Source organism: Muntiacus reevesi, chromosome 3, assembly GCF_963930625.1.
Source record: "Muntiacus reevesi chromosome 3, mMunRee1.1, whole genome shotgun sequence".
NCBI classification, from domain to species: domain Eukaryota; kingdom Metazoa; phylum Chordata; class Mammalia; order Artiodactyla; family Cervidae; genus Muntiacus; species Muntiacus reevesi.
In genome coordinates, this window is record NC_089251.1 from 107,578,473 (window position 1) to 107,598,410 (window position 19,938).

Sequence of the window (19,938 nt, forward strand, 5' to 3'; positions counted from 1 at the left end):
ACTTACGGGTGCATCTTCGCCTTCCTAGTCCATGGAGTTGGGCTCAAACCCCACACTAGACATGTAAATTCCTTGTGGGCACTGATTTTATCTTATTTAACTTTGCTTGATACATGGTGGTGGTTGTTGTAGTTGTTCAGTTGCTCAGTCGTGTCTGACTCTTTGCAACCCTATAGACTATAGCCTGCCGGGCTCCTCTGTCCATGGGATTTCCCAGGCAAGAATACTGGAGTGGGTTGCCATTTCCTTCTCCAGGGGAATCTTCCCAACCCAGGGGTTGAACCCATGTCTCCTGCATTGACAGGGGAATTCTTTACTACTGAGCCACCAGGAAAGTCCTGGTACCTGGTAGGAGATAAATAAATATCTAATGAGTGTATAGTCTGTCAGAAATAACACTAGCTTTGAAGCTGAGCAAACATACCTGAGTTTTTTAATTTGCAGATTATAAAAATAATTTATGTTTACTGTAGAAAAATTTGAACTATATGAAGAAGAAAATAAGTCCCCCACAGTGATGCTACCTAGGGACAACTACTGTTAGCATTTTAATATATTTTCTGTCTTTTTTAATGCATATGTATGTATGCATTTACATATATTTAAAAACCACATTGGAATTATATATACAGTTGCATGCTGTTTTTTTTCCTTTTAGTACATTGAAAGCATTTCACCATGTTATTAAAAATCTTCAAGAGCCTAATTTAAAAAATTTATTTAGATATAATTCACATACCGTACAATTTACTGTTTTAAAGTATACAATTCAAAGCCTGTGTAACTATCTCCACTTTCTAATTCTAGATCATGTTCATCACTCCCAAAGAACCCCCACACCCATTAGCATTCACTCCCCAATCCCTCCCCCTCCCAGCCTCCAGCAATCTAATCTACTTACTGTCTCTATGGCTTTGCCTATTCTAGACATTTTATATAAAAGGGATCATGCTCTGTGTGGCCTCTTGTGTCTGGTTTCTTTAACTTAGCATAAGGTTTTCAAGGTTTACCCCTGTTTGTAGCACTATGAGTATTCCACTCCTTTTAATGACTGAATAATATTCCATTGTATAACTATACACCATTTTGTTTGTTTATCAGTTGGTAGACACTTGAATTGTTTCCACTTTTGGGCTGTTATATATACTGCTACAGTGAAAATTAGTGTACAAGTTTTTGTGTAGACATATATTTTCATTTCTCTTGGGTATATACCTAGGAGTGGAGTTGCTAGGTCATATGGTAACTCTGTATTTAACTTTTTGAGGAACTGTCAAACTATTTTTCACAGTGGCAGCACCATTTTACATTCCTACCAGCAGTGTGTAAGGTTTACAGTTTCTTCATATCTTCAGCAATGCTTATATTTTCTGTTTGTTTATTATAGCACCCTAGTAGGTGTGAAGTGACATCTCGTGGTTTTGATTGGCAATTTGCTCTGTGACTACTGATGTGGGGCGTTTCCTCATGTGCTAATTTGCCACTTTGTATGTCTTCTTTGGAGAGATATCTATGCAAATCCTTTGCCCATTTTAAAATCGGCTTATTTGTCATCTTATTGTTGAGTTGTTATGAGTTCTGGATACTTTGTTCTGATATACTATGTTTATATATTCTGGGTACCAGACCCTTATCAGATATATGATTTGAGAATATTTGTTCCTATTTTGTGGGTTGTCTTTTTACTTTCATGATAGTTCCCTTTGATCCACAGAAGTTTTTTAATTTGATGAAGTCCAATTTATTTTTCCTTCGATTACTTAGGCTATCTATAGGTATCATATACAGAGCCTGATTTTTAACGGTTGCATAATATTCCATAGTGTGTCTGTATACCATATTTACTTTAAAAATCTCATATATCTAAGTTTCCAGTTTCTTTACCATTAAATCTATTGCTCTGCATAAATATTTTATTATATCCCTAATTGTTAAGTATGTCTTTATGGATAGATTCCTGGAAGTAGGTCTAAAGGAATAAACATTAAAAAAAACCTTTTTCTTCTAATATCATGGGACTCATTCTTTTTTTTAATCTGTAATTATACAGCTGATTTATGTTACAGATATATTCTGTAAAACACATCCTGGTAAAACATTCAAACAATGCATGTAAGGTATATTTTCCACAGTCTCCCCAAATTCTCATGTCTCTCTCCAAGGGCATTTTTTATAGCTTTAGGTGAGCAGGTTGCTTACTGGATTACATCCCTAAAAGATTTTTACCAGTTTATACTTCCGTCAGCACTGTATGGGTACCTGCCTCATTGCTCCCTTCCCTCTGTTATCAGGGCAAATATTATATTTATCACAATAGGTAACACATATTGAGCATTTACTGTTGACAGGCACTTTGTTAAAACATTTAAGGTGCATTGTCTCATTTCATCTTCACACCAAAACTGTAAAGACATTAGAGTGACTTGCCCAGGATCACTGACTGAGTGTCCAAGTTAGGCTTCAAACCCAAGTCTAAATCAGAGTCCATGGCCTAAAACCACTGCTTCCCACTGAAGTACTATCATTGCAGAACCTTTCCAAATTGATTGCCCCTAAATAGTATTAATGTTTTGATTTGCATTTCTTTGTTTATCAGGGTTGTTAACTGTTTCTTTAGTGAATTATCTGTTTTTCTTTGTCCATTAAGAAATATCAATGTTGAGATTTTTCTTGTTTTTGTATTATCATTCTGTTCTAATATTAGCTGCTTATTTTTCACTTCATGTGATATGAAGTATTTATTTATGTTTTAATTTTGCTAGTGCTGATTTTTTTGGCAAGTTTTCATTTATATATAGTCAAATCTATTGATCATTTGTAAATTTATTGTGTTTCCCATATGCATAGAAAGGCCTTCTCCACCCTGACCTTAGTTAAGTTTTCATTAATATATCTTTTAAATATCTTAGTCACTTAAAATTTTTTTGTTTTTTGGGTTTTTCTTATTTTTGGTAAGTCACAAATCCTCCCTACTGCAGTTCTCCCTTTGGCAGTGGATTGGGAAATTTGCAGTTATGTATTCCCTGAGATACTTGTGGGCAATTCTGTGGCTTGAGAATAATTATTTTCTCACTGTTAGAGCTATCAATGATTGATATTTAAATCAACATTCAAAGAAAAAACTAGTAAACCAAATAACGTACCTAGTACTAGTGGCTGCCAGTCTGTCAGATACACAGGAAGCCTCCCCACTGAAGGCCTGTTGTATACACTTAGGAGTTTGGTACTTGGTTCAAGTGCTAGCTTGAAAGCCCAGAAACCTAGGTCCTGGCTCTAGCCCTACCATTGTCTAGATAACAGGACTTGGCAGTTCACTGAATTTCTATCAATTTCTTCATCTGGAACATGAGAGGGCTGAATTACATAGTCTCTATAGATAATTCTTGTTGTAAAATTCTCTGATTTTTTTTTTTATTATCCTTGTGATCAGGAGTCATTCATGTTTGTTATTAATATATCTATATATATTTAAGTTTTAGTGATTTGTGGCAGAGTGGTCTGAAAGAATGAGAGTACATGAGAACAAAGTACATGAGAGGAAGGAGGAGGTGAGTAGACCAAGGGAAAAGGAGTAAGGACTGAATGGGTTCAGCTAAAGCAGATGACCCAGATATAATTTAGAAGGTGGATGAGTTCAAAGTTGAAAACTTCCTTGGACATAGGCTCCTTGAAGGAGGAGTAGTTCTGATCTGCTATGGATAGAAGTTTGGAGCATCTGAAGAGAAGGCTGTGGGTGGAAGCAACCGGAGGGCACTTCCTGTGTCCTAAAAGACTGAAAAATTAGCTCACGGTTAGTGAGCAATTAGGTACCTGCACAGGGTCGCCTCAAAGGCAAAGCTGAGTTCAGCTGTATCAGAAGAGAGGCTGGAGCCACGGTAGAAACCAGGAACTTGATAGTGGAAGGGACAAGCCAGAATGTCAGTGGCCATGCAGTGGACATTGACCCCAGACTCTACCTGCCTGGCCTGGGGGCCACACATTTACTTCCATGGCAAAGACAGATACACCAGGCCACCCCTGAATGTTGAGAGATTCAGTGTCTTGTGGGATTTCTCATTATACCTGATCTTACTGCTGTAATTCTTTCACAGATGACTGCAAAGAGGAGGCATATTTCACTAATAAGTGAACTAATAAATTGACTTTCTGATTTATATTTCTTCTCTTGTAAGTTTAGACAGTGCTATCCAAACTCTCAGATGCTTTTGAACTGTGGTGTTGGAGAAGACTCTTGAGAGTCCCTTGGACAGCAGGGAGGTCCACAGTCCATCCTAAGGGAAATCAGTCCTGAATATTCATTGGAAGGACTGATGCTGAAGCTAAAACTCCATTACTTTGGCCACCTGATGTGAAGAACTGACTCATTGGAAAAGACCCTGATGCTGGGAAAGATTGAAGGCAGGAGGAGAAGGGGACGACAGAGGATGAGATGGTTGGATGGCATCACTGACTCAATGGACATGAGTTTGCGTAAACTCTGGGAGTTGGTGAAGGACAGGGAGGCCTGGTGTGCTGCAGTCCATGGGGTTGCAAAGAGTCGGACGTGACTGAACTGAACTGAACTGAACTGATCCAAACTCCCCAAGTCTGATTAACTTTGGGACCTAGGGTGTTTGTATCTGTGAGGTTAGGGTTAGGATAATTGAACTAGACCTTTGGTAAATGAAATTCAAACCATCGAGGGGAAGTCCCCTGCTAGTCTCTTCCTGGCAGGTCAACTGGCCTGTTCCAACATCACTTTTTCCCAGATACGAATTTCCATCCATCTTTTAGCAGAGATCACCAAAAGACAAGACATCTCAAATTGAGGTGATCCTGTCGGATCTTCCAGCCACATATCTCTGTCTATGAGAGGGGTTGAAGAATGGTGGCATTGAGCCCAGAAATCCTAAGACTAAGGTAGTAATTAAGAACAGGTAGATCAGTGTTTGAATGCCGCTCAGACCTGTATAGTCTTGGACAAGGTCTGGCATAACCTCACATAGTTTAATTTCATCTGTGTATTAGGGATAATAGTGAGATCTACCTCATAGGAATGTTGGGGGATTAAGTAGGGAAGTCTATGGACAGAGCTTAGAACAAATGCTGGGTATCATTATCGTCATAGAGCAGCATTATCGTCATAGAGCAGCATTATCGTCATAGAGCCAAAGGCACTTAAGAGATTCAGGGATAGGAAAAAGAGCAGAGACCAGTGAATTGGGGAAAAAAGAAAAACTGGTTTAATCACTTCCTCTTCACTCCGTTGAGGAGGGAGGGATTCCTACCCTAGGGTTGTGTGGATGGCTGAGCACACAGCAGTGGACACTGGCAGATGAGACTGACGGCAGTTTATAGCACTTATACTAACAGCCCAGGGAGGACACAGCGGGTGTATGCAGGAGCAGAGTGAACAACCAAAGGCTGTGGGAGGCAGGCCTGTAAGTATCAAAAAAAAAAAGTGGATGCCATCTTGGTTATGCCAGAGGGTGTGATTGGCTTGTTGAATAATTCTGTGGGCTGTCAGGGAACTGAAACCCACTGCCCAGGAATAAACAGAAATAGTACCTGCCCTCTCTGATAAGGAAGATTGTTTGGCTAGGGGACCTTGTCCACAGGAGAAAAATGGGTATTGGAACTTGTGGTTGGGACATTTGAGGCCCTCTTGATTTTACCAGATGTCAAGGCAGCACAGATTATTAAGCCTTCATCTTTAGACTTTATACCATAAAAGAGAATATAGGCCTTGAAATGCTATTTGATACAGCTTTCAGGGGATTTGAGTAGAAGGCCGTGGAAGGCAAGCAAAGTTGGCTGGTTCAATGGGGGAAGACAGATGGGCATAGTAGTTAGAATGGAAATGTCACAGGAGGTCACACATGGTGTCATGAGCCCAGAACTGTTCACTCTCTCCAGTTCAGCCTGCATTTATGGATTGGCTGTACCATCCTAGGACCTGACAAGGCTTAGCCAGGTTCAGCTGACCACTCCACTCTAGATCAGGAGCAATTTGACTTCCATTTACTTTGGCAGCAACCTAGGAAGCTTGTCTATCCCTGGAAGTCCAGGTCACTAGAATGCATTCTAAAGGAGTTTGGGTTGGTTCCAGGCTACAGAGCTATTCACCTAAGGTTATTAGAATCCTCCATATTTTGCAGGTTTTGTTCTTAGAGCTGTTCTGACTAGAGAAAAGGGCAGGTGCAGAAGGGAAGATTTTGAGGATGACTTAGAACTCTTTAGGGGTGAAGGGTTGCATTAACATATTTGATAATAATTAGATGTGAAAAAATGTGATTTGAGACGAGTGTGGTATAGTGTTTTGCTAGTCAGAGAAGGTTCCTTGGACAAACAACATCTGAATCAGCTCTTTAGAAATTCAGAATTCAGATCCCATCCTATGCCTTCTGGATCAGAATCTTTCTTTGGTGAGACCCCAGGTGATTCTTACATACATTGAAGTTTAAGAGACTGTTTTAGTGGGTAGAAGGGCATGAGCTTTTAGAAGGCTCAGACAGACTGGATTAAAATTTCAGTTCTTCTACTGATTTGGCCCTGTTGCTTAACCTCTCAGCCATTGGAACTGAATTGTAAATTGGCTTTAGCTATCTTGCTGAGTTATTAGTATTAAAGAGGGTACCATGTAAAACATGCTTAGAAACATAGTAAGGTACTTTATTAGCAGCTCTTATTTGTGGTTATTTGATAAATAACATCCTTGTGAAATTTGATAGAATATGAAAAGAGAGAGCAGGTGCCATCAGAGCTAACTGTTCATGAGACATGTATTGGTAATTTAGAGAGTATGGTCTCCTGAGCTGACGGGCCCGTGGTTGTGGTTGGCTCACTAACCACTTCCCCTCAGGGTGCGACTGTAAGTGTCCTTTTAAGTAAGCAAGAGTTGATAGCTGTACTTCTTAATGGCCACTGAGCTCTTAGAAGATAGAGTAATCTGCAGAAGTGGTAGTGAAGTCTTGGCCTCCAGCGAGGCCTTCACATTATAGAGAAAAGAACTATGTCTTGAGAATAGTTCTTCTCAAGAGACCTGGGCTCATTTATGCCCCTTGTTAGCTGTGTGGCCCTCAGCAAGCCATTTGACACCCCTGAGCCTGAGTCTGTGTCTGTAAGAGAAAGATAAGTGGAGTGCTGAGGTAGGAATCCCCGTAGATAGCAAGATACTGTCCCTGCGTGGTGAGTACCATAGAGCTCACTAGACAGCCTCCCAAATCCCCAAAGGTGAATCTTAGGCCTGATTCAGCTGCCTTAGACTCTTCAGTGTAGTAAATCCCCTACCCCCGAACCTTCAAGGTGCAAACTTGCAGAGATGCAGACGTGCCCCTGTACGCCAGCCGTTGTACAGTACTACTGTACGTTTCAAGATACTGCACTGTAGAGTTAAAAATGTTTTATTTTTTGTGTTTGTTGTGTATTATTTGTATGAGAAGTATTATAAACCTGTTACAGTACAGTCCTATTATAGCCAGTTGTGTTAGCTGGGTACCTGGGCTAATTTTGTTGGACTTACAGATTGGACTTATGAACATGCTCTTGAATGGAACTCATCCAGTTGTAGGGGACTTGCTGTATGCAGTGCTTCAGAGCTGTTCCAAATCCACACCCAGATCTCCCAGTAACCAGACTGTGCCTTAGGAAAGCACACAGGCCATTCAGGCATTGCTACAAAGCTGGAAGGTTGGAACAGTAGTAGACTAGCATTTGGGATGGATTGATGATGATAGTGATGATAATATTAGAAACAGCAATGACAATACATATAAAAAGATACTGTCATGAACCCAGGAGTATCAGATATAAAATCTCCATCCCTTACACTATATACTGCTGCCTTTCAGGCCCTCAGTGTAAGAAGAGACCAAATGACAGCTGCTTTTGAACTCGAGAAATGTGGACCTGCTAAAAGCTACGGTCACCCTTTTGTAACCTCACCAATCCTACTTGCGTTCTCAGAAATAATTGCTAGTGGTTTTCTTTTAACTTAGCTGATTCCTTAGATACCTTACATTTTAAATCGTCTTTTTGTGTGTAGCAAATGCCCCATTTCTTGTCTCTGAATGTGTGATCTTTGCTCTAATTATGTTGAGAGTGCCTGTTATTTCACCTGACTCTGGTTGTTTGTGAGATACTAAATAGCCATGGGGTTCAAGCTGATTTGGATCAAAGAGCAGCTCAGCCTCCCAGGACCTCAGTTTCCTCCATTAGAAAGGGGAGGGATTGAACTAAGGTCGTTGGGTCATGCAACAAGAGTACGTGATAGATAAAGTAATGAACTTCTGTTTGCTGAAAGCAATAAATAGGGCTCTCCAAGAACCCTTTCCAGCTCTCTGGTTCCAACAGAGCCCAGAAATCGAGACAGAAGTAAAGATTTTATTTGGAGATGGGAGTATCAATAGCAACAGTAAAAACAGAACTTTAAGCAGATAAGGTTGCTTTGAGCCAGACCAAAGAGAGATCTCAGACCATGAGAAAGATGTGCCCCAAAGAGAGTGCAGAATTGTTAGGAGAACCAGGATGTAGGACCTTGACCAAGTCTTAGAATGGCTTTTCTTTCTTGGGTATTGGGATACAGAAATCTAGGCAGAAGTGGGTCCAACTTGTGTTCCATGGAACTTTACTGTTAGACAATATACATAGGATCCGTGTTCTTCCTTCCCATTGCTAGTCACTTTTCCCTATTAGCGGCTTCCCTGGTGGCTCAGAGGTTAAAACGTCTGCCTTCAATGTGGGAGACCCAGGTTTGATCCCTGGGTCGGGAAGATCCCCTGGAGAAGGAAATGGCAACCCACTCCAGTATTCTTGCCTGGAGAATCCCATGGACGGAGGAGCCTGGCAGGCTACAATCCACCGGGTCGCAAAGAGTCGGACACGACTGAGCAACTTCACTTTCCCTCTTAGACCATGCCGTCTGTCACTGGAAAAGCTCTGCTTTAACTGTGCTGTTTCTATTTCAGAAGCTCCTCCCTCAGTGCAGGTTGAGCTCCTCTGCTCATTGTCCGGCCTCCCTAACCTAGGCAGTCTAGTGCTCCACCTCCCCTCTCGCATACGGAGACCCACCCTGGCTCGTGTCCTACTGATGGCGACACGCTGGAGGCCTTTCCAGTGGGGGCAGTCCCAGTTGCCTGTACTCACACATGATCCCAGAGTATTCTCCCTCCCTTCTCACCCTTGCCTGTCGAAATTGTACCTAACTTGCATTTACCAACTCCAGCCCTTCCCTTTCCTTTCCACTCACTGAGATCAATCTGGTTTTTTTTCCTCTTCTCTCTTTCCCTCTTCTTGTGTCTGGTGGATTGGGTCTTTTAATACTTCCATTTTCAGTCATTCCAACAGAAATAAGCTGTCAACTTTATTACAAACTCCCTGTGGACAAGGATGTTGTTTTATATTTCACTTGGCTTCCACACTGCACCTAACAGTGGGTTGAGTAAATGGTAGGCAGTTGACCCATAAATAGTTGTTGGTTGACACGTGTATTGCTGGCTGAAGACCTCCCAAGAAATAAGTGCAGTGAATTGGGGAATGGTGTGTCCAGTTCCTGAGGCCCACAGAAGAGGCTTTTCCCCTCCAGCAGTGGCAGCGGAGGCCTTGGTTTGAGTCTCACTAAGGGCATTGCCATCAGTTGTGAATTTCAGAACATCTACTTTAATTAAATGATGTATATCAAGACTGTAAGTCTTTGGTGTTATATTACTTTTTCATTTTTTTTTTTAAATGTTTGTTTAGTTGGCTGCACTGGGTCTTAGCTGAGGCATATGGGCTCTAATTTCCTGACCAGGGATCGAACCCATGGGCCCCTGCATTGGGAGACTGGAGTCTTAGCCACGGAACCACCAGGGAACTCCCTTTAGTGTTATATTCCTTCTTGTTCATTGAAGGGATTCCGTGTTTCTCACCAGCTCTCACTTAGTTCTCACTTGTGTTTTTTCAGTTGTCATTTTTTTTTTTTCCCTGTGTGTATGACTGTTGTTTCTTTGTAACTTAAAGAATTCTCAAACTTTGAAATCCTTTTTTTGGAAGTAGACAGAATAAAAATTGAAATAAATAAATAAATAAATACTCTTTGTGCTTCTTTTAGAAAGCTGGCCTAGTTTCCACTTTGTGTTGAATTCCCATTTGTGTTTTGGGTCATTATGCAGCACTTGGTTCAGCCAATTAAGTGTTTTCTTTCTAAGTATTTTCTGTATCCGTACAGTCTTTTCTTGAGGCTTTAGTATTGTTCCTTTGAGTAACATCCATCTCTCTGGTGCTTTTTTGTTGCTTAAACGTTCTTCCCTTGCGACTTCTGACAGTTTTCCAAAGTCTAGCAATTTCAGGAAGTGCTTAATAGCATGACTTAGGTTGCCTCTATATAGGAATCTGTAAGACTTCACTTAAACAGTTCAACATACTGTGTTCCACTGTAGTTTCTTAACTCTGAAAAGCACACTTTCATGACATTATATTTAGTGCTATGTTCTCTCCCCTCCATTTAACTTCCTTGCAAGCAGAGTCAGGAGGAAGCAGTAAAATATATGTTAAAGGTTTTTACATTTTAGTTGTAAGATTGACAATATAGTTTAGCCTCTCCCTGTAGTACATTTCAGTTGCCCCCAAATCGCTAGTGTATCCCTGATGATTATATATTACATTTATTTAATAACAGTATTCTGTACTTGAAAGTGATCTGCAAAGATTATATAGTTTAATTGTTTATGTACAGATATGTACTTTAGCTGTCATGTCAGATAGGTAGTCTCAAAACTATTTAATGAGGAAGATTCAGTCTGTCTAGGTAATTACAACGCAGCCAATACATGTGGTCTTTACTGTGTGCTAGGCACTGCTCTAAGTGTAAACACACCCACGCATTAATTCTCTTATAAGCAGCGTATGGCTGTGTTTTTTTTTTTAAGAATCCAATCAGAGACTCTCTCTGCCATTAACAGGAAAGTTTAATCTGCTGCTTTATTGTGATTACTGATACATTTGGACTTACTTCTGCCATCTTAGGTTGCTCTGTCTTTACCACACTTTCCTTGCCGTTCTTTCCCCCTTTTCTACTTGCTGCTGTGTGTTCCAGTTGCTTCGGTTGTGTACGACTCTTCGAGTCCCTCTGGTCTGTAGCCCACCGGGCTCCTCTGTCTATGGGATTCTCCAGGCAAGAATAATGGAGTGGGATGCCATTCCTTCCTCCAGGGGAATCTTCCCAACCCAGGCATCGAAACTGGGTCTCCTGCGTTGCAGGCGGATTCTTTACCACTGAGCCACCAAGGAAGCCCACTTACTATTGTAGTAAAATCACATTTTCTTAATTCATTTTTATATCTCTTATTTGCAAATATTTGTTCAGGTTTTATTCCCTTATTTCCTTACCTGTTAACATCCATCCTTCACTTAAGCCTAGAGCTAAAGTTAATCTTTATTTTTGTCATCCCCTTGGCCCTTGGAACATTCTAACTCTCATTCTTCTTCTCTCATCTTCATTTTTCATTTCAAAGAGACTGTGGATTTTTATGAATGTAGACCTCAGGGCCAGACTGCCTGAGTTTGGAGCCCAGGTCTGCCACATGCTAGTTGTGTGACCTTAGGTAAGTTGTATAACCTCCCTGTGCTACAGTTTTCTTACATGTAAAATGAAGATGATAAGAGTACCTACTTTACCGAGTTGTTGAAAAGATTGAATGAATTAATAGATGCAAAGCATTCAGAACAGCGCCTGGCACATGAGAAGCATGCAGTAATGGTGGCTACTGTGGTTGTCATTATTCTCTTCATTTTTAATTTCCCCTTCCTTGTCCATTTAAAATAGCTGGTATATGTTAGGTATACCAACACATTTCTTAATTTCTTTTTTATTGAGATAGAATTAACACACAGCACGATGAATTCTACTTGAGGAGTTTTTGACCAATACCTACTCTTTAACCACCATCCAAAATAAGACATAGAACATTTCCATTCCCTGAGAGTTTCCTTGTGTCTCTTTCTGTTTAATTCCCTCCCCCCACACCAATCCCACGACCTCTGCAACTGCTCTCTGGTTTCTATCACTGTAGATCGGTTTTGCCTCTGTTTCCTGTAGATGGGGTCATATGTATGCACCCTTTTATGCCTGGCTTCTTTGATTTAACATACTATTTTTAGGGTTTATCCATGTCCTTGCTTGTATCAGTGGTTAATCCTTTATTGTAAGAAACCTCCACACAGTTCTTCAGCGCATTTGTAATATTTTGTACTTTCATCTGTAATGTATAGGAGTTCTAGTCATTCCACATGCTCACATATTCAGTGTTGTCAGTCTTTCTGATTTTAACTTTTTAGAGGCTAAAGAATATGTTTAGCAATTTCTTCGCTACTGGTGTTTTGTCTTAAATTCTGTACCTTCTGTTTGGTTCAGTTTCCTTCTTATAGTAATTCTTTCAATGCTAGTCTCTGAGCCTCTTATCTTTGAAGGTGATTTTAGTTCAACCTATATATAGATACATGGTTAATTGTTATTTCCCTTAACATTTGAAACTGTTAACTCCATTTTATTCTGATATCTGTTGTTATTAATGAGAAGTCTGTATCAGTCAACTTGTCACTCTCTTGTTAATGATCTTTTCTTTTGGTTTGCTTACAATTTCTTTTTCTCAGTGTTGTTGATATTTTCAAGTTTCTGTTTTAGACTCATGTCTGACTTTGATTCTTGAGCATTTTCAGAAATTACACATTCAAATTGCTTCTCCCATGTGTTCTTCAGCATTTCTACCAGGGACGCCCATTGAGGTGCGTGTGAAACCTTCGTATTCTGTTTTCCATGGCCTTTAACCTCTTTCAGATTTCTGTATTTTGGTTGTTGGATTTTTTTTTTAACTCTGCTACTTGCTGAGCCATTTTCTCACACGTCTTTTCCTAATCACTAGTTTTCTCTTTAGCTTTCTCTAATCTGTTTAATTCATTGATAGATGAATTTCAGTGACTTAACTTATTCCTAGAAGTTCTTTTGGTTCTTTTTCACATCTGCCTTTTCTTTTTTCATATTATCTTTTTCTTTATTTATGGACTTCACTTCATTTTGCCTGTTTATTAATAAACTAAACAATTTATCGTGTTTTCATAGTACTCTGTAATTTTTAGGATTTTCAGTTCTTGGGGATGCCATCTGTGCTCTTTCCTGCATCTAATGTCTTTCCATGTGGCAATTCATTTCCTCATCTGACCTTTTGTTTTTATTGTTTGCTTTTCAGGGGTGTACAGAAATCCTCCTCATCTGTGACACTCTACATTTGTCTGTCTTGGTAAGGCTTTTCGTGTTTGATTTTTTTTTTCTCCCTCACCTCCACCCCCTGCTCCCATTTCCTTCCCCTTTACGGCACCCACTCTAATGTATTTGTTAAAATGTCTTTGGCTGCAGTGTAACTTTATTTTATTTATTGTTTTGATTATGTGTTTTTGACTTACATACATGATATTATGCTCTAGGTCTTGTTCTGTTTGTAATTTTTTCCACTCAACTGGGTATTTAAGATCCATCCATGTTTCTAAAAGCTAGTTGTTTGCTTCTTTCTAATGCTGTCTATTGCATAGTATATATTCTGCATGTGTGTGCAGGCTAAGTCACATCAGTCATGTCCGACTCTTTGTGACCCCATGGATTGTAGCCTGCCAGGCTCCTCTGTCCATGGAATTTTCCAGGCAAGCATACTAGAATGGATTGCCATGCCTTCCTCCAGGGGATGTTCCCAGCTTAGGGATCAAATCTACATCTCTTTTGTCTCCTGTGTGGGCAGGTGGGTTCTTTACCCCTAGCGCCACCTGGGAAGCCCATATATTCTACATGTCTATCTGCATATCACTAAATTCTTCTAGTGATTGACCTCTAAATTACCTCCTGTTTCCCTGCTACCAAAAACAATGACTCAGTGGTCTTTCTGGCTGTTTTCTTATGAACCTATGTGAGAACTTTTGAAGGAAATTTATCCAGGAATATGGTTCTTAGGGCACAAGGCATATATGCACAGACAATTTCACTAAATATTAGCAGCAGGTTTTTCCAGAATCGCTATATCAATTTATATACCACCAATTTTACCCTGGGCTCAATTTTATGTTCTACTATATGTTACTGTAAGACTTTAGAGAAATTACTTACCCTCTCTGGACCTTAGTCTCTTCATTAGTAAGAGGGGGTAATAATAGCATCTGCATCATTAGATTGTTAAGAGGATAAAATGGGTTAATATATGTAAAGCGTATTCCTGAATATAATAAGTACTCCCTGAATGTATAATAAATATTACTGCCTTTACTGCTATTATAACAACTGCTATTACTTGTTAGCCAGTTAAGTAAGCTTCTTTTCTGAATTGCTGTTATATCATTTGCCCATTTTTCTCCCCATTGAATTTTTTTCACTGAAGGTTTCCAGGAATTTCTTATATATTCTAGTAATTAATTCCTTGTTGTCTTTAAGCTTTGCAAATATCTCCTGGTCCTACCATTTGTCCATTGTCTGTTAATCGTGTCTATAGATAGAGTTCTTTGACAGAAACCTTTAATATCAATATAGTCAAATTCATATTTTTTTTTTTTTTTTTAAAGCTTTTTAAAGCTTTTGGGGCAGTGTTTAAGAAGTTTCCCTACTCCTGCTTCAAAGATACCCTTTGATGTCTTTTACTGTAGCTTTTATGAATTTACCTTTCACATTCAGGTCTTCCTCATATGGTTTGTAATAGTGAACTCTTTTCTATGTTTTTCTTTTTCCCTGTGTGTCTCTGTGCTTTGGGTTATGAAAGTATTCTGGTTTTTTTCTCCTGCATGTCAAAGACCAGATTTTATGTTAATTTTTCAACTCACGATTCTTGTGTGATACAGAATATAAATTTGGATCCTTCACCCTTTATGTCATAGGCCTACGTTTTAGATTTCTTGTGAGTGCCTTTTCCACTATTCAAGAACCAGATAATTAGCAACTTTTATTGCCGTTTCCCTGAGCCAGTGAGATTTTTCAGACTGCAACTCAAGGAGGAGTAGGTATTTGAGGCTCTGGGCCTTGTACAAGGGTCTCAGTTCCAACGCCCCTAAATTCTGCTGCCTGAAGCTGTATTTCCAGTCTCCATGTGAGGATTGGTGCTTTCTCCTCCAAGCCCAAGTTCTGTATGGAGTTTAAAACCCTACGGGCCACCACGGTCTCAAATCCCACTTACTGTTCCAGCTTTGATTTTGATGTTACTTTCATTTCAGGTGCCTGGGGATTTCCTTTTTATTTTTATTTTTTTAAAGTTTGACTATATATGTTAAAAGCTTTTTTGTTGTGTTTTATCCAGCGTTTCTGCGTGTGAAGTGGGAGGAAAAGGTCCATTTACATCAGCCCAGTGTGCCGTTTTGCCAAAAGTCTATCCTTTAATTAGTATTCCTGTTGATCTCAGTAAACTTTCAACTTTACCAACGTATATTCATTAAGTAACCTTTGATCACCCTTGAATTTATTCTGCCTTAACTATCCCCATTATCTTTTTCTTGCTCAAGTTTATAACCATGTTTTTAGTGTCTACTAAAATAGACATAAATTGGTTCAACTTTTTAAACCCTGCTCGGTTGCTTTTTCTGTTACAGTTATTTTTTATTTTCTTATCTAACTTAGTTGTTTACAAAAATATGAAATAACTGACCACAAAAAAAACTGTAGTTAATGCTTAAAATACCTCCCTTGGGATCATTGGTGGTTCTCTGTGTTTTTTAATCTAATGAAAGACTGACGAAAAATGACCAGAAGAATGACTCCCAAAGCAACATTTTGAATAAGTTTTAGTTTATCCTAAAGATATAATCCCAGTAACTTGTTCTTTAGTAATATGTTTGTTTAAAAAGATTTATGTCTGCATTACTTTTGACTTATTATAATCCATAAAGCCTGTTTCTTGCCTTAGGAAGAAAATCACATTCCCTTGATATCATTTGTTCTTTAGAGAAACCACATCATGTTTAGTAGTTTTTACTTGGTTCTCAAGATGCTCTTTGAATAAACTTTTTAAAAAATTATATGAATTCATGAATGATCTACAGTGTTAGACACTACATACAGTTTGGGGTGATTAATACTGAAAAATTTACATTCCTAACTGGAAATTATTTTTTAAATAAAAGAACTTTATTTTTTAGAGCAGTTTTTGGTTCACTCTTAATTAGAGCAAAATTAAGAGTAAAGTGCAGAGTTCCCATATAACCCTGTCCCCACACAACTTCTCCCACTATCCTGAAACACGGTGATACGCTTGTTACGGTCAGTGAACCTACACGGATACATGATTATCACCGGAAGTCCTTAGTTTTCAGTAGGGTACATTTTTGGTTTCATACATTCTGTGGATTTTGGCGTGTGTCTGATACATGAATTCACCATAGTAGTTTCATAGAGGACAGTTTCTCCGCCCTAAAGACCCTCCGTGCTTCACCTGTTTATCCCTCCCTACTCCTGACCGCTGGCAACCACTGATCTTCTGCAATCTCCATCATTTTACGTTTTCCAGAATATAGTATGGTTGTATACATATTGTAACGTTTTTGTGTTGGATTCTTTCACTTACTGATATGCATTTTTAAGTTTCCTCCACATCTTTCCATTGCTTGATAGCTCATTTCTTTTTGCATGAATCATATTCCATTGTTGGGATGTACCACAATTTATCCATTTACCTGGTAAAAGATGTTTTGATTGCTTCCAAGTTTGGGAAATTGTGAATAAAGCTACCGTAAGCATCTGCATGTAGGTTTTTGTGTGGTTGTAAGTTTTCAGTTTGTTCGAGTAAATGCCGAGAAGCACAATTGTAGGATCGTATGGTAGGAGCGTGTTTAATTTTATCAGAAACTCCTTAACCGTTTACAGGGTGCTGTACCATTTTGTATTCTTGCCAGCAGTGAATAGCAGTTCCTGTTGCTCTCCATCCTCACCTGCATTTGGTGTTGTCAGTGATTTGGGTTTTCGTGTTTCTAATAGGTTTTCTTTGCAATTCCCTTATAACATATGAAGTTAGACATCTTTTTATATTCTTACTTGCTAACGGTAGCTCTTTCTTGGTGGGATGTCTGTTAAGGTCTTCAATCTATTTTTTAATCAGCTTGTTTATTTTTTATTGTTGAGTTTTAAGAATTCTTTGTATGTTTTGGGTAATAGCCTTTTAACAGATGTGTCTTTTGCAGATATTTTCTCCTAGATTGTTGCTCTGTGGCTTGTCTTCTCATTCTCCTAACATTATCATTCACAGAGCAGAAGTTCTTTAAGTTTAATGAAATCCATCTTATCTGTTACTTCTTTCAGGGATCATGGCTTAGGAGATATATCTAAAAAGTCATTGCCATACATGAGTTCATCTAGGTTTTCTGCTCTGCTGTTTTCTAGGGGTTTTATAGTATTGCATTTTTGCATTTAAGTCTGTGATCCACTTTGAGTTAAATTTGTGAAGGCTATGAGTTCTGTGTCTATTTAATAGATTCATCTTTTTTTTTTTTCACATGCGGCTGTCCGGTTGTTCCAGCACCATTTGTTGAAAATACGTCTTTTTTTCCATCGCACTCTCTGCCCCATTGTCTAAGATGAACCGACTGTATTTAGTGGGTCTTTATCTGCTCTGACCGGTCGCACGGTTCGATTACTGTCGCTTTGTCACTGAGGATTGAAGTTGAGTGCTGAGTAGTGTTAGTCATCCTACTTTGTCCTTCTGCCCTGATGCCCCTGAGTGGGCTATTCTGGATCTTTTGCCTCTCCATGTAAACTTTAGAATCAGTTTGTCAATGTCCACAAAATAACTTGCTGAGATTTTGATTAGGATTGTTTTGAATTTATAGATCAAGTTAGGAAGAACTGAAATCTTGACACTGAGTCTTCCTGTCCATGAACATGGAATATTTCTCCATTTACTCAGTTTTTCTTTGATATCTTTCCTCAGAGTTTTGTAGTTTTTCTCATATACATATTATATATATTTTGTTAGACTTATTCTTAAGTATTTCACTTTTTAAATTTTACTTTTTGGGGTGCAACTTAAATGGGAATGTTTTAGCTTCAAATTCCACTTATTCATTGCTGATAAGGAAAGCAGTTAACTTTTATATTTATTTACCTTGTATCCTGCGATCTTGCTATTATTAGTATTAACTTTTTTTTTTATCAGTTCCTTCAGATTTTCTATATATCATCTCATCACAGACAGTCATATCATCTGTGAACAGACTGTTTTGTGCCTTCCTTCCAATATGTATACCTTTACTTTCTCCAGAATGATATTGAAAAATGATGGTGAAATGAGACATCCCTGCCTTGCAACCATTCTTGGTAGAAAGCTTTCACTATAATCGATATGCATCTTTAAGTGGGTTTCTTATAGGCAACGTAAGAGATGGGTCTTGTCTTTTGACCCACTCTGACAATCTATTTTTAACTGGTGTGTTTAGAACACTGAGGTGGTCAGGTGTGAGGAGGAGGAAGTGTGTTCTATAGACAGAAGGTCTCAGCCTCGTGGCGAGCCTCTGCCCCCGGACTGTGAACCTCACCCGTGCTTTGCCCGGCCCCCCGCCCCATCTGCAAGTGGCACAGGATGACTAGAATGGGCTGACGTTGAAATTGGGTGCTTCCCTTCCTCCAAGTAGGTTAGACTCTGGTCCAATAGTCTTCTGATTCTAGACCTTGTTGAGAAGAACAGAATGCTTTTTCATATTTTAAAATGGTTACTTTCTCCTTCTTCCTGCCAGAACAGAAGGGAGTTTTTCTTCAGGATATGCTGTTAGAACTCAGTAGAACTCTTGGAGTTAAAACTCACAAAATCATGACGCCATCCCTCTGGGGCTTTTCACCCTCAGACTGGTCCACCCTGAACCTCTATCACTTTGTCACCTTAAGCTTAGTTTTCCTGTTCTGGTGCCACTTCCATGGACTTCTGCTGGTGCCTTTCTCTCTGAGAAGCTGTGATTCTCTGCCTGTCTCTCCAAGTTTGGGGGCAGTGCTTTTGCCCAATGACTTCACTTCTCTGACAGAGATGAGAAGTGTTGTTGATTTTTCCATTTACCTTTTCACTTGTTGTCTGGGTAGAATGGTGACTTGTAATTTCATTACATGCCAGACTAGAAACCTGGGAACCAGAACTTGGAAATATTTTCACTCTATTTGTCAATTTTAAATGTGGGAAAATAAGGAAATAGTGGTAGAGTGAAAAAGTAGTCATAATCCTTCTGACAAAGGCAACCGTTGTTGTTTTGATAAATGTCTTTCCATCCTTTTCATAGTTTTTTTAAAATTTATACAAGTGAGATTGTATAGTTTTGCTATCATCATAATATCCTCAAACCCAAAGCAGAACTAGATGTCTGCTTCCCTGAACTCTCTCTTTCGGGTTATCTGGATCCTTTCGGATGACTCACTCCCCAAACCAGGAACCTGGGAATTGGCTCTGACTTCCCTCACGTCTCTTCAGACCCTCAGTCATGGTAGTTACACTTTCTAAATAATTTTGGCTACCTCTCTCCCTTCTATTCCCACTTCTGCTGGTCAGAGTCCTCAATGATTTTTCCCTGAACTTCTGCAATAATAGAGCCTGACTCTAGCATTATCCCCTTCAAATTCTGCCCAAGTGTCTCTTGGATGATATATTCCAAAATGCATATCTGACCATGTGCCTTTCCTAGTTAAAGTCCCTCAAACTCTTCACTGACTCCTCACTGCATTAGGCTAGATCCACGCTCCGAGGCATGGTCTGTGCACCTCTCTGTGGGCAGAGCCTCTGCCTGCCTCTCCGGGTTCATGTTCTGCCTCTCCCTGTCCCCTTCTTTGTGTCCCGCTATCACTGATGGCCGTGTTCTCCCCGCTCCTGAACCTCCTTCCTGCCACTGCGTGATGTGTTCTTATCTGTGTGCTTCCCACAGGCTTCCCTGCTTGGAAGGCCTTATCCCCGTCACTCATTTCTTAAGGCAGGTGAGCTGTTAGCTCCTCCT

The 19,938-nt window shown here is 39.4% G+C and overlaps 1 protein-coding gene across 2 annotated transcripts in view; it reads left to right on the forward strand.

Annotated features, from left to right (window-relative positions):
* Nucleotides 1–19,938, forward strand: part of ZBTB40 (zinc finger and BTB domain containing 40) — a 74,934-nt gene that overhangs the window by 13,779 nt on the left and 41,217 nt on the right. The window contains exon 3 of one of the 2 annotated variants that reach the window (XM_065930016.1): nucleotides 13,203–13,253. The exons of the other annotated variant lie outside the window; for it this stretch is intronic. The gene's annotated coding sequence lies outside the window, so the exon portion shown is untranslated. The remainder of the gene's footprint in view (nucleotides 1–13,202; nucleotides 13,254–19,938) is intronic. 2 annotated transcript variants of the gene reach the window in all.